This window comes from Schistocerca gregaria, chromosome 2 (genome assembly GCF_023897955.1).
Source record: "Schistocerca gregaria isolate iqSchGreg1 chromosome 2, iqSchGreg1.2, whole genome shotgun sequence".
In the NCBI taxonomy this organism is placed as follows: Eukaryota; Metazoa; Arthropoda; class Insecta; order Orthoptera; family Acrididae; genus Schistocerca; species Schistocerca gregaria.
The window spans coordinates 1,018,548,576-1,018,561,869 of record NC_064921.1 but is presented as its reverse complement, the minus strand read 5'-3'; the positions used below and the strand labels follow the sequence as shown (position 1 = coordinate 1,018,561,869).

Genomic DNA, 13,294 nt, shown 5'->3' with positions numbered 1-13,294 from the left:
TATGGTGCCTGGCACCGTTGTTTTCCGACGCCTTCGGCCTTAAGTGGAACGAGCCGAACTCTAACTATCAATTTTCACATTGGCGTGGAGAAAACAACGAACGACAATAAAAGTCCGTTCCCTAGCAACGGCTACGCTGTGTATTTCGCCCTCAGGGGAAGCTAATGATATGCTCCAGGCGAGGATCAAACTAACCAACTTAACATTGTGATACTTAGGCGCTTTCTACTTCTGGACTGGCACAATTATGCTCAATCGTCTCTGGATCGTCTGTACGTACGTCACATTAGATATTTCTTATATCATGCTGCTGTAAATTAAAGGGCAGTTTTCCAACGGCTGTCAGTTGTGCTTCTATTTACGCTAGCAGCACCTACACACTGCGTTCAGATGTGCCAACCTCTGCCCTGGCGTTGAACGCCTACAGCGCCTTCGCCTTCGGCCTCTGGTGGCAGGAGGGTAGCCGATACATCGCGGCGTGAATGACTCGGCACGCAAGGCGGTGGTGGTGTAACGGTCAGCATGGTTGCTTCCCAAGCAGTTGATCCGGGTTCGATTCCCGGCCACCGCACGAAACGTACATTTTTCTTCTAGGGCTATTCCAAGTAACGTAACGCGATCCTCGAAACAGAACCGTCGTGGTACGACTAGTTTTCCTTCGCCCCACGTCTCACTCCGTGTCGCCATTGCGGTAGTCGCCGGATTTCGATTCACAGCATCGTGTGTCTCCATGTGTCGACTTGTCTCGACTTTGCTCGGCTGACGCGAGAGCTGACGCTTGGAAATGGGCATATATGTAGAGGGCAGGCGGGAGAAACGACTGCGAGAGACCAAAAACCGACAAACATACGACAGAACCTTTCATTTTATTGTGGCCACAGATTCGCGCTTTAGTGCACCGACAGGCAGGAGTGGCGTCAGCGTGCTGGACCGCATCATTATCGCTAAGCAGCGACGACACCTAGGTAAATAGGCAAAATGAAAGAAGCCAAATGTAGGTAGAGCTCCAAGCTGGTCGCCCATCCAAGTACTAAACACGGCCAACCGCTATTAACTCCAATCAACAGACGAGAACCGCTGCACTCAGCGTGGTATGGCCGTTATCGACAACGCCGCGAAACGTGCAGACGTCTTGCTTCTTGTGCACATCACTTGGTATTTACCTGGCAGTGTCTCGCTGGAGGAAGCACTGTCTTTTATGAGAGAAAAATGAAATGGCACTTAGTGCTATCGAATACATGGCCTTTGTGTTCACAGCACGACGCTCTAACGTACTGAGCTGAGGAGCGATGCAATTCGGCCACGTCACCAGTCCAATACCCGGTCCACCGGCTCATCCACCTTCATTACTGCCCTGCCAGACATTTAACCACGTATCTGTTTTCGTTGACTTTTGCTTTCTTGATGCTTGGACCCAAAAAGCACAACACAAAGAAAACGTAAGCGCCGTGAGACTAGCCAAGACTCAGCAAACAAAAGTATGTTCGGCTACCAGGAATCGAATCCGGGCTGCCTGGCTGAAAGCCATGCCTCCTAACAGCTTTCCGTTCCTTCTGACGGCCAGACAATCAGACGTGCAGGGCAAGCGCCATAATCACTGCCGTCACTGATAATATCTCTTCAACCTGTTTGCGCGAAATTTACTTCCTTTCCCGCACGAAGGAAACGGGTAGGTTTGGAATATTTAAAATTCATTGTCAGATGTGGGGTTCGAACCCACGCTCCCTTTCGGGAACCAGAGCTTAAATCTGGCGCCTTAGACCGCTCGGCCAATCTGACGTGCGAGCGGAAACACACTGCTGCCATCGTTTCTATAAACATCTCCAGGGCCTCACTGCGAAATTTGCTTGTTTTTTTTTGTGTGAAGGAAATACATTTTTTTAGAGTATTTAAAACGAGTTGTGAGATGTGAGGTAACACCCCACCCTCACTGTCGGCACCCGGAACTTAAATATGGTGCCTGGCACCGTTGTTTTCCGACGCCTTCGGCCTTAAGTGGAACGAGCAGAACTCTAACTATCAATTTTCACATTGGCGTGGAGAAAACAACGAACGACAATAAAAGTCCGTTCCCTAGCAACGGCTACACTGTGTATTTCGCCCTCAGGGGAAGCTAATGATATGCTCCAGGCGAGGATCAAACTAACCAACTTAACATTGTGATACTTAGGCGCTTTCTACTTCTGGACTGGCACAATTATGCTCAATCGTCTCTGGATCGTCTGTACGTACGTCACATTAGATATTTCTTATATCATGCGGCTGTAAATTAAAGGGCAGTTTTCCAACGGCTGTCAGTTGTGCTTCTATTTACGCTAGCAGCACCTACACACTGCGTTCAGATGTGCCAACCTCTGCCCTGGCGTTGAACGCCTACAGCGCCTTCGCCTTCGGCCTCTGGTGGCAGGAGGGTAGCCGATACATCGCGACGTGAATGACTCGGCACGCAAGGCGGTCGTGGTGTAACGGTCAGCATGGTTGCTTCCCAAGCAGTTGATCCGGGTTCGATTCCCGGCCACCGCACGAAACGTACATTTTTCTTCTAGGGCTATTCCAAGTAACGTAACGCGATCCTCGAAACAGAACCGTTGTGGTACGACTAGTTTTCCTTCGCCCCACGTCTCACTCCGTGTCGCCATTGCGGTAGTCGCCGGATTTCGATTCACAGCATCGTGTGTCTCCATGTGTCGACTTGTCTCGACTTTGCTCGGCTGACGCGAGAGCTGACGCTTGGAAATGGGCATATATGTAGAGGGCAGGCGGGAGAAACGACTGCGAGAGACCAAAAACCGACAAACATACGACAGAACCTTTCATTTTATTGTGGCCACAGATTCGCGCTTTAGTGCACCGACAGGCAGGAGTGGCGTCAGCGTGCTGGACCGCATCATTATCGCTAAGCAGCGACGACACCTAAGTAAATAGGCAAAATGAAAGAAGCCAAATGTAGGTAGAGCTCCAAGCTGGTCGCCCATCCAAGTACTAAACACGGCCAACCGCTATTAATTCCAATCAACAGACGAGAACCGCTGCACTCAGCGTGGTATGGCCGTTATCGACAACGCCGCGAAACGTGCAGACGTCTTGCTTCTTGTGCACATCACTTGGTATTTACCTGGCAGTGTCTCGCTGGAGGAAGCACTGTCTTTTATGAGAGAAAAATGAAATGGCACTTAGTGCTATCGAATACATGGCCTTTGTGTTCACAGCACGACGCCCTAACGTACTGAGCTGAGGAGCGATGCAATTCGGCCACGTCACCAGTCCAATACCCGGTCCACCGGCTCATCCACCTTCATTACTGCCCTGCCAGACATTTAACCACGTATCTGTTTTCGTTGACTTTTGCTTTCTTGATGCTTGGACCCAAAAAGCACAACACAAAGAAAACGTAAGCGCTGTGAGACTAGCCAAGACTCAGCAAACAAAAGTATGTTCGGCTACCAGGAATCGAATCAGGGCTGCCTGGCTGAAAGCCATGCCTCCTAACAGCTTCCCGTTCCTTCTGACGGCCAGACAATCAGACGTGCAGGGCATGCGCCATAATCACTGCCGTCACTGATAATATCTCTTCAACCTGTTTGCGCGAAATTTACTTCCTTTCCCGCACGAAGGAAACGGGTAGGTTTGGAATATTTAAAATTCATTGTCAGATGTGGGGTTCGAACCCACGCTGCCTTTCGGGAACCAGAGCTTAAATCTGGCGCCTTAGACCGCTCGGCCAATCTGACGTGCGAGCGGAAACACACTGCTGCCATCGTTTCTATAAACATCTGCAGGGCCTGACTGCGAAATTTGCTTGTTTTTTTTGTGTGAAGGAAATACATTTTTTTTAGAGTATTTAAAACGAGTTGTGAGATGTGAGGTAACACCCCACCCTCACTGTCGGCACCCGGAACTTAAATATGGTGCCTCGCACCGTTGTTTTCCGACGCCTTCGGCCTTAAGTGGAACGAGCAGAACTCTAACTATCAATTTTCACATTGGCGTGGAGAAAACAACGAACGACAATAAAAGTCCGTTCCCTAGCAACGGCTACGCTGTGTATTTCGCCCTCAGGGGAAGCTAATGATATGCTCCAGGCGAGGATCAAACTAACCAACTTAACATTGTGATACTTAGGCGCTTTCTACTTCTGGACTGGCACAATTATGCTCAATCGTCTCTGGATCGTCTGTACGTACGTCACATTAGATATTTCTTATATCATGCGGCTGTAAATTAAAGGGCAGTTTTCCAACGGCTGTCAGTTGTGCTTCTATTTACGCTAGCAGCACCTACACACTGCGTTCAGATGTGCCAACCTCTGCCCTGGCGTTGAACGCCTACAGCGCCTTCGCCTTCGGCCTCTGGTGGCAGGAGGGTAGCCGATACATCGCGGCGTGAATGACTCGGCACGCAAGGCGGTGGTGGTGTAACGGTCAGCATGGTTGCTTCCCAAGCAGTTGATCCGGGTTCGATTCCCGGCCACCGCACGAAACGTACATTTTTCTTCTAGGGCTATTCCAAGTAACGTAACGCGATCCTCGAAACAGAACCGTCGTGGTACGAATAGTTTTCCTTCGCCCCACGTCTCACTCCGTGTCGCCATTGCGGCAGTCGCCGGATTTCGATTCACAGCATCGTGTGTCTCCATGTGTCGACTTGTCTCGACTTTGTTCGGCTGACGCGAGAGCTGACGCTTGGAAATGGTCATATATGTAGAGGGCAGGCGGGAGAAACGACTGCGAGAGACCAAAAACCGACAAACATACGACAGAACCTTTCATTTTATTGTGGCCACAGATTCGCGCTTTAGTGCACCGACAGGCAGGAGTGGCGTCAGCGTGCTGGACCGCATCATTATCGCTAAGCAGCGACGACACCTAAGTAAATAGGCAAAATGAAAGAAGCCAAATGTAGGTAGAGCTCCAAGCTGGTCGCCCATCCAAGTACTAAACACGGCCAACCGCTATTAACTCCAATCAACAGACGAGAACCGCTGCACTCAGCGTGGTATGGCCGTTATCGACAACCCCGCGAAACGTGCAGACGTCTTGCTTCTTGTGCACATCACTTGGTATTTACCTGGCAGTGTCTCGCTGGAGGAAGCACTGTCTTTTATGAGAGAAAAATGAAATGGCACTTAGTGCTATCGAATACATGGCCTTTGTGTTCACAGCACGACGCTCTAACGTACTGAGCTGAGGAGCGATGCAATTCGGCCACGTCACCAGTCCAATACCCGGTCCACCGGCTCATCCACCTTCATTACTGCCCTGCCAGACATTTAACCACGTATCTGTTTTCGTTGACTTTTGCTTTCTTGATGCTTGGACCCAAAAAGCACAACACAAAGAAAACGTAAGCGCTGTGAGACTAGCCAAGACTCAGCAAACAAAAGTATGTTCGGCTACCAGGAATCGAATCCGGGCTGCCTGGCTGAAAGCCATGCCTCCTAACAGCTTTCCGTTCCTTCTGACGGCCAGACAATCAGACGTGCAGGGCAAGCGCCATAATCACTGCCGTCACTGATAATATCTCTTCAACCTGTTTGCGCGAAATTTACTTCCTTTCCCGCACGAAGGAAACGGGTAGGTTTGGAATATTTAAAATTCATTGTCAGATGTGGGGTTCGAACCCACGCTGCCTTTCGGGAACCAGAGCTTAAATCTGGCGCCTTAGACCGCTCGGCCAATCTGACGTGCGAGCGGAAACACACTGCTGCCATCGTTTCTATAAACATCTCCAGGGCCTGACTGCGAAATTTGCTTGTTTTTTTTGTGTGAAGGAAATACGTTTTTTTAGAGTATTTAAAACGAGTTGTGAGATGTGAGGTAACACCCCACCCTCACTGTCGGCACCCGGAACTTAAATATGGTGCCTGGCACCGTTGTTTTCCGACGCCTTCGGCCTTAAGTGGAACGAGCAGAACTCTAACTATCAATTTTCACATTGGCGTGGAGAAAACAACGAACGACAATAAAAGTCCGTTCCCTAGCAACGGCTACGCTGTGTATTTCGCCCTCAGGGGAAGCTAATGATATGCTCCAGGCGAGGATCAAACTAACCAACTTAACATTGTGATACTTAGGCGCTTTCTACTTCTGGACTGGCACAATTATGCTCAATCGTCTCTGGATCGTCTGTACGTACGTCACATTAGATATTTCTTATATCATGCTGCTGTAAATTAAAGGGCAGTTTTCCAACGGCTGTCAGTTGTGCTTCTATTTACGCTAGCAGCACCTACACACTGCGTTCAGATGTGCCAACCTCTGCCCTGGCGTTGAACGCCTACAGCGCCTTCGCCTTCGGCCTCTGGTGGCAGGAGGGTAGCCGATACATCGCGGCGTGAATGACTCGGCACGCAAGGCGGTGGTGGTGTAACGGTCAGCATGGTTGCTTCCCAAGCAGTTGATCCGGGTTCGATTCCCGGCCACCGCACGAAACGTACATTTTTCTTCTAGGGCTATTCCAAGTAACGTAACGCGATCCTCGAAACAGAACCGTCGTGGTACGAATAGTTTTCCTTCGCCCCACGTCTCACTCCGTGTCGCCATTGCGGTAGTCGCCGGATTTCGATTCACAGCATCGTGTGTCTCCATGTGTCGACTTGTCTCGACTTTGCTCGGCTGACGCGAGAGCTGACGCTTGGAAATGGGCATATATGTAGAGGGCAGGCGGGAGAAACGACTGCGAGAGACCAAAAACCGACAAACATACGACAGAACCTTTCATTTTATTGTGGCCACAGATTCGCGCTTTAGTGCACCGACAGGCAGGAGTGGCGTCAGCGTGCTGGACCGCATCATTATCGCTAAGCAGCGACGACACCTAAATAAATAGGCAAAATGAAAGAAGCCAAATGTAGGTAGAGCTCCAAGCTGGTCGCCCATCCAAGTACTAAACACGGCCAACCGCTATTAACTCCAATCAACAGACGAGAACCGCTGCACTCAGCGTGGTATGGCCGTTATCGACAACGCCGCGAAACGTGCAGACGTCTTGCTTCTTGTGCACATCACTTGGTATTTACCTGGCAGTGTCTCGCTGGAGGAAGCACTGTCTTTTATGAGAGAAAAATGAAATGGCACTTAGTGCTATCGAATACATGGCCTTTGTGTTCACAGCACGACGCTCTAACGTACTGAGCTGAGGAGCGATGCAATTCGGCCACGTCACCAGTCCAATACCCGGTCCACCGGCTCATCCACCTTCATTACTGCCCTGCCAGACATTTAACCACGTATCTGTTTTCGTTGACTTTTGCTTTCTTGATGCTTGGACCCAAAAAGCACAACACAAAGAAAACGTAAGCGCCGTGAGACTAGCCAAGACTCAGCAAACAAAAGTATGTTCGGCTACCAGGAATCGAATCCGGGCTGCCTGGCTGAAAGCCATGCCTCCTAACAGCTTTCCGTTCCTTCTGACGGCCAGACAATCAGACGTGCAGGGCAAGCGCCATAATCACTGCCGTCACTGATAATATCTCTTCAACCTGTTTGCGCGAAATTTACTTCCTTTCCCGCACGAAGGAAACGGGTAGGTTTGGAATATTTAAAATTCATTGTCAGATGTGGGGTTCGAACCCACGCTGCCTTTCGGGAACCAGAGCTTAAATCTGGCGCCTTAGACCGCTCGGCCAATCTGACGTGCGAGCGGAAACACACTGCTGCCATCGTTTCTATAAACATCTCCAGGGCCTGACTGCGAAATTTGCTTGTTTTTTTTGTGTGAAGGAAATACGTTTTTTTTAGAGTATTTAAAACGAGTTGTGAGATGTGAGGTAACACCCCACCCTCACTGTCGGCACCCGGAACTTAAATATGGTGCCTGGCACCGTTGTTTTCCGACGCCTTCGGCCTTAAGTGGAACGAGCAGAACTGTAACTATCAATTTTCACATTGGCGCGGAGAAAACAACGAACGACAATAAAAGTCCGTTCCCTAGCAACGGCTACGCTGTGTATTTCGCCCTCAGGGGAAGCTAATGATATGCTCCAGGCGAGGATCAAACTAACCAACTTAACATTGTGATACTTAGGCGCTTTCTACTTCTGGACTGGCACAATTATGCTCAATCGTCTCTGGATCGTCTGTACGTACGTCACATTAGATATTTCTTATATCATGCGGCTGTAAATTAAAGGGCAGTTTTCCAACGGCTGTCAGTTGTGCTTCTATTTACGCTAGCAGCACCTACACACTGCGTTCAGATGTGCCAACCTCTGCCCTGGCGTTGAACGCCTACAGCGCCTTCGCCTTCGGCCTCTGGTGGCAGGAGGGTAGCCGATACATCGCGGCGTGAATGACTCGGCACGCAAGGCGGTGGTGGTGTAACGGTCAGCATGGTTGCTTCCCAAGCAGTTGATCCGGGTTCGATTCCCGGCCACCGTACGAAAAGTACATTTTTCTTCTAGGGCTATTCCAAGTAACGTAACGCGATCCTCGAAACAGAACCGTCGTGGTACGACTAGTTTTCCTTCGCCCCACGTCTCACTCCGTGTCGCCATTGCGGTAGTCGCCGGATTTCGATTCACAGCATCGTGTGTCTCCATGTGTCGACTTGTCTCGACTTTGCTCGGCTGACGCGAGAGCTGACGCTTGGAAATGGGCATATATGTAGAGGGCAGGCGGGAGAAACGACTGCGAGAGACCAAAAACCGACAAACATACGACAGAACCTTTCATTTTATTGTGGCCACAGATTCGCGCTTTAGTGCACCGACAGGCAGGAGTGGCGTCAGCGTGCTGGACCGCATCATTATCGCTAAGCAGCGACGACACCTAAGTAAATAGGCAAAATGAAAGAAGCCAAATGTAGGTAGAGCTCCAAGCTGGTCGCCCATCCAAGTACTAAACACGGCCAACCGCTATTAACTCCAATCAACAGACGAGAACCGCTGCACTCAGCGTGGTATGGCCGTTATCGACAACGCCGCGAAACGTGCAGACGTCTTGCTTCTTGTGCACATCACTTGGTATTTACCTGGCAGTGTCTCGCTGGAGGAAGCACTGTCTTTTATGAGAGAAAAATGAAATGGCACTTAGTGCTATCGAATACATGGCCTTTGTGTTCACAGCACGACGCTCTAACGTACTGAGCTGAGGTAGCGATGCAATTCGGCCACGTCACCAGTCCAATACCCGGTCCACCGGCTCATCCACCTTCATTACTGCCCTGCCAGACATTTAACCACGTATCTGTTTTCGTTGACTTTTGCTTTCTTGATGCTTGGACCCAAAAAGCACAACACAAAGAAAACGTAAGCGCCGTGAGACTAGCCAAGACTCAGCAAACAAAAGTATGTTCGGCTACCAGGAATCGAATCCGGGCTGCCTGGCTGAAAGCCATGCCTCCTAACAGCTTTCCGTTCCTTCTGACGGCCAGACAATCAGACGTGCAGGGCAAGCGCCATAATCACTGCCGTCACTGATAATATCTCTTCAACCTGTTTGCGCGAAATTTACTTCCTTTCCCACACGAAGGAAACGGGTAGGTTTGGAATATTTAAAATTCATTGTCAGATGTGGGGTTCGAACCCACGCTGCCTTTCGGGAACCAGAGCTTAAATCTGGCGCCTTAGACCGCTCGGCCAATCTGACATGCGAGCGGAAACACACTGCTGCCATCGTTTCTATAAACATCTCCAGGGCCTGACTGCGAAATTTGCTTGTTTTTTTTTGTGTGAAGGAAATATGTTTTTTTAGAGTATTTAAAACGAGTTGTGAGATGTGAGGTAACACCCCACCCTCACTGTCGGCACCCGGAACTTCAATATGGTGCCTGGCACCGTTGTTTTCCGACGCCTTCGGCCTTAAGTGGAACGAGCAGAACTCTAACTATCAATTTTCACATTGGCGTGGAGAAAACAACGAACGACAATAAAAGTCCGTTCCCTAGCAACGGCTACGCTGTGTATTTCGCCCTCAGGGGAAGCTAATGATATGCTCCAGGCGAGGATCAAACTAACCAACTTAACATTGTGATACTTAGGCGCTTTCTACTTCTGGACTGGCACAATTATGCTCAATCGTCTCTGGATCGTCTGTACGTACGTCACATTAGATATTTCTTATATCATGCGGCTGTAAATTAAAGGGCAGTTTTCCAACGGCTGTCAGTTGTGCTTCTATTTACGCTGGCAGCACCTACACACTGCGTTCAGATGTGCCAACCTCTGCCCTGGCGTTGAACGCCTACAGCGCCTTCGCCTTCGGCCTCTGGTGGCAGGAGGGTAGCCGATACATCGCGGCGTGAATGACTCGGCACGCAACGCGGTGGTGGTGTAACGGTCAGCATGGTTGCTTCCCAAGCAGTTGATCCGGGTTCGATTCCCGGCCACCGCACGAAACGTACATTTTTCTTCTAGGGCTATTCCAAGTAACGTAACGCGATCCTCGAAACAGAACCGTCGTGGTACGACTAGTTTTCCTTCGCCCCACGTCTCACTCCGTGTCGCCATTGCGGTAGTCGCCGGATTTCGATTCACAGCATCGTGTGTCTCCATGTGTCGACTTGTCTCGACTTTGCTCGGCTGACGCGAGAGCTGACGCTTGGAAATGGGCATATATGTAGAGGGCAGGCGGGAGAAACGACTGCGAGAGACCAAAAACCGACAAACATACGACAGAACCTTTCATTTTATTGTGGCCACAGATTCGCGCTTTAGTGCACCGACAGGCAGGAGTGGCGTCAGCGTGCTGGACCGCATCATTATCGCTAAGCAGCGACGACACCTAGGTAAATAGGCAAAATGAAAGAAGCCAAATGTAGGTAGAGCTCCAAGCTGGTCGCCCATCCAAGTACTAAACACGGCCAACCGCTATTAACTCCAATCAACAGACGAGAACCGCTGCACTCAGCGTGGTATGGCCGTTATCGACAACGCCGCGAAACGTGCAGACGTCTTGCTTCTTGTGCACATCACTTGGTATTTACCTGGCAGTGTCTCACTGGAGGAAGCACTGTCTTTTATGAGAGAAAAATGAAATGGCACTTAGTGCTATCGAATACATGGCCTTTGTGTTCACAGCACGACGCTCTAACGTACTGAGCTGAGGAGCGATGCAATTCGGCCACGTCACCAGTCCAATACCCGGTCCACCGGCTCATCCACCTTCATTACTGCCCTGCCAGACATTTAACCACGTATCTGTTTTCGTTGACTTTTGCTTTCTTGATGCTTGGACCCAAAAAGCACAACACAAAGAAAACGTAAGCGCCGTGAGACTAGCCAAGACTCAGCAAACAAAAGTATGTTCGGCTACCAGGAATCGAATCCGGGCTGCCTGGCTGAAAGCCATGCCTCCTAACAGCTTTCCGTTCCTTCTGACGGCCAGACAATCAGACGTGCAGGGCAAGCGCCATAATCACTGCCGTCACTGATAATATCTCTACAACCTGTTTGCGCGAAATTTACTTCCTTTCCCGCACGAAGGAAACGGGTAGGTTTGGAATATTTAAAATTCATTGTCAGATGTGGGGTTCGAACCCACGCTCCCTTTTGGGAACCAGTGCTTAAATCTGGCGCCTTAGGCCGCTCGGACAATCTGACGTGCGAGTGGAAACACACTGCTGCCATCGTTTCTATAAACATCTCCAGGGCCTGACTGCAAAATTTTCTTGTTTTTTCTTTGTGTGAAGAAAATACGTTTTTTTAGAGTATTTAAAACGAGTTGTGAGATGTGAGGTAACACCCCACCCTCACTGTCGGCACCCGGAACTTAAATATGGTGCCTGGCACCGTTGTTTTCCAACGCCTTCGGCCTTAAGTGGAACGAGCAGAACTGTAACTATCAATTTTCACATTGGCGCGGAGAAAACAACGAACGACAATAAAAGTCCGTTCCCTAGCAACGGCTACGCTGTGTATTTCGCCCTCAGGGGAAGCTAATGATATGCTCCAGGCGAGGATCAAACTAACCAACTTAACATTGTGATACTTAGGCGCTTTCTACTTCTGGACTGGCACAATTATGCTCAATCGTCTCTGGATCGTCTGTACGTACGTCACATTAGATATTTCTTATATCATGCTGCTGTAAATTAAAGGGCAGTTTTCCAACGGCTGTCAGTTGTGCTTCTATTTACGCTAGCAGCACCTACACACTGCGTTCAGATGTGCCAACCTCTGCCCTGGCGTTGAACGCCTACAGCGCCTTCGCCTTCGGCCTCTGGTGGCAGGAGGGTAGCCGCTACATCGCGGCGTGAATAACTCGGTACGCAAGGCGGTGGTGGTGTAACGGTCAGCATGGTTGCTTCCCAAGCAGTTGATCCGGGTTCGATTCCCGGCCACCGCACGAAACGTACATTTTTCTTCTAGGGCTATTCCAAGTAACGTAACGCGATCCTCGAAACAGAACCGTCGTGGTACGAATAGTTTTCCTTCGCCCCACGTCTCACTCCGTGTCGCCATTGCGGTAGTCGCCGGATTTCGATTCACAGCATCGTGTGTCTCCATGTGTCGACTTGTCTCGACTTTGTTCGGCTGACGCGAGAGCTGACGCTTGGAAATGGGCATATATGTAGAGGGCAGGCGGGAGAAACGACTGCGAGAGACCAAAAACCGACAAACATACGACAGAACCTTTCATTTTATTGTGGCCACAGATTCGCGCTTTAGTGCACCGACAGGCAGGAGTGGCGTCAGCGTGCTGGACCGCATCATTATCGCTAAGCAGCGACGACACCTAAGTAAATAGGCAAAATGAAAGAAGCCAAATGTAGGTAGAGCTCCAAGCTGGTCGCCCATCCAAGTACTAAACACGGCCAACCGCTATTAACTCCAATCAACAGACGAGAACCGCTGCACTCAGCGTGGTATGGCCGTTATCGACAACGCCGCGAAACGTGCAGACGTCTTGCTTCTTGTGCACATCACTTGGTATTTACCTGGCAGTGTCTCGCTGGAGGAAGCACTGTCTTTTATGAGAGAAAAATGAAATGGCACTTAGTGCTATCGAATACATGGCCTTTGTGTTCACAGCACGACGCTCTAACGTACTGAGCTGAGGAGCGATGCAATTCGGCCACGTCACCAGTCCAATACCCGGTCCACCGGCTCATCCACCTTCATTACTGCCCTGCCAGACATTTAACCACGTATCTGTTTTCGTTGACTTTTGCTTTCTTGATGCTTGGACCCAAAAAGCACAACACAAAGAAAACGTAAGCGCCGTGAGACTAGCCAAGACTCAGCAAACAAAAGTATGTTCGGCTACCAGGAATCGAATCCGGGCTGCCTGGCTGAAAGCCATGCCTCCTAACAGCTTTCCGTTCCTTCTGACGGCCAGACAATCAGACGTGCAGG

General features: G+C 49.9%; 12 non-coding genes across 12 annotated transcripts; 7 read left to right on the top strand and 5 right to left on the bottom strand.

Moving 5' to 3' along the window:
* The first annotated feature begins 499 nt into the window (after positions 1-499).
* On the top strand, positions 500-571 carry Trnag-ccc (transfer RNA glycine (anticodon CCC)). Its single transcript has one exon. It is a non-coding gene; the product is annotated as a tRNA-Gly (tRNA).
* Positions 572-1,695: 1,124 nt separating this feature from the next.
* On the bottom strand, positions 1,696-1,779 carry Trnal-uaa (transfer RNA leucine (anticodon UAA)). Its single transcript has one exon. It is a non-coding gene; the product is annotated as a tRNA-Leu (tRNA).
* A 672-nt stretch (positions 1,780-2,451) lies between these two features.
* Positions 2,452-2,523, top strand: Trnag-ccc (transfer RNA glycine (anticodon CCC)). Its single transcript has one exon. It is a non-coding gene; the product is annotated as a tRNA-Gly (tRNA).
* Positions 2,524-3,647: 1,124 nt separating this feature from the next.
* On the bottom strand, positions 3,648-3,731 carry Trnal-uaa (transfer RNA leucine (anticodon UAA)). The gene has a single exon. It is a non-coding gene; the product is annotated as a tRNA-Leu (tRNA).
* A 672-nt stretch (positions 3,732-4,403) lies between these two features.
* On the top strand, positions 4,404-4,475 carry Trnag-ccc (transfer RNA glycine (anticodon CCC)). The gene has a single exon. It is a non-coding gene; the product is annotated as a tRNA-Gly (tRNA).
* A 1,124-nt stretch (positions 4,476-5,599) lies between these two features.
* Positions 5,600-5,683, bottom strand: Trnal-uaa (transfer RNA leucine (anticodon UAA)). The gene has a single exon. It is a non-coding gene; the product is annotated as a tRNA-Leu (tRNA).
* A 671-nt stretch (positions 5,684-6,354) lies between these two features.
* Trnag-ccc (transfer RNA glycine (anticodon CCC)) lies at positions 6,355-6,426 on the top strand. The gene has a single exon. It is a non-coding gene; the product is annotated as a tRNA-Gly (tRNA).
* Positions 6,427-7,550: 1,124 nt separating this feature from the next.
* Trnal-uaa (transfer RNA leucine (anticodon UAA)) lies at positions 7,551-7,634 on the bottom strand. The gene has a single exon. It is a non-coding gene; the product is annotated as a tRNA-Leu (tRNA).
* A 672-nt stretch (positions 7,635-8,306) lies between these two features.
* Trnag-ccc (transfer RNA glycine (anticodon CCC)) lies at positions 8,307-8,378 on the top strand. Its single transcript has one exon. It is a non-coding gene; the product is annotated as a tRNA-Gly (tRNA).
* Positions 8,379-9,503: 1,125 nt separating this feature from the next.
* Positions 9,504-9,587, bottom strand: Trnal-uaa (transfer RNA leucine (anticodon UAA)). Its single transcript has one exon. It is a non-coding gene; the product is annotated as a tRNA-Leu (tRNA).
* Positions 9,588-10,259: 672 nt separating this feature from the next.
* Positions 10,260-10,331, top strand: Trnag-ccc (transfer RNA glycine (anticodon CCC)). Its single transcript has one exon. It is a non-coding gene; the product is annotated as a tRNA-Gly (tRNA).
* A 1,881-nt stretch (positions 10,332-12,212) lies between these two features.
* On the top strand, positions 12,213-12,284 carry Trnag-ccc (transfer RNA glycine (anticodon CCC)). The gene has a single exon. It is a non-coding gene; the product is annotated as a tRNA-Gly (tRNA).
* The last annotated feature ends 1,010 nt before the right edge of the window (positions 12,285-13,294 follow it).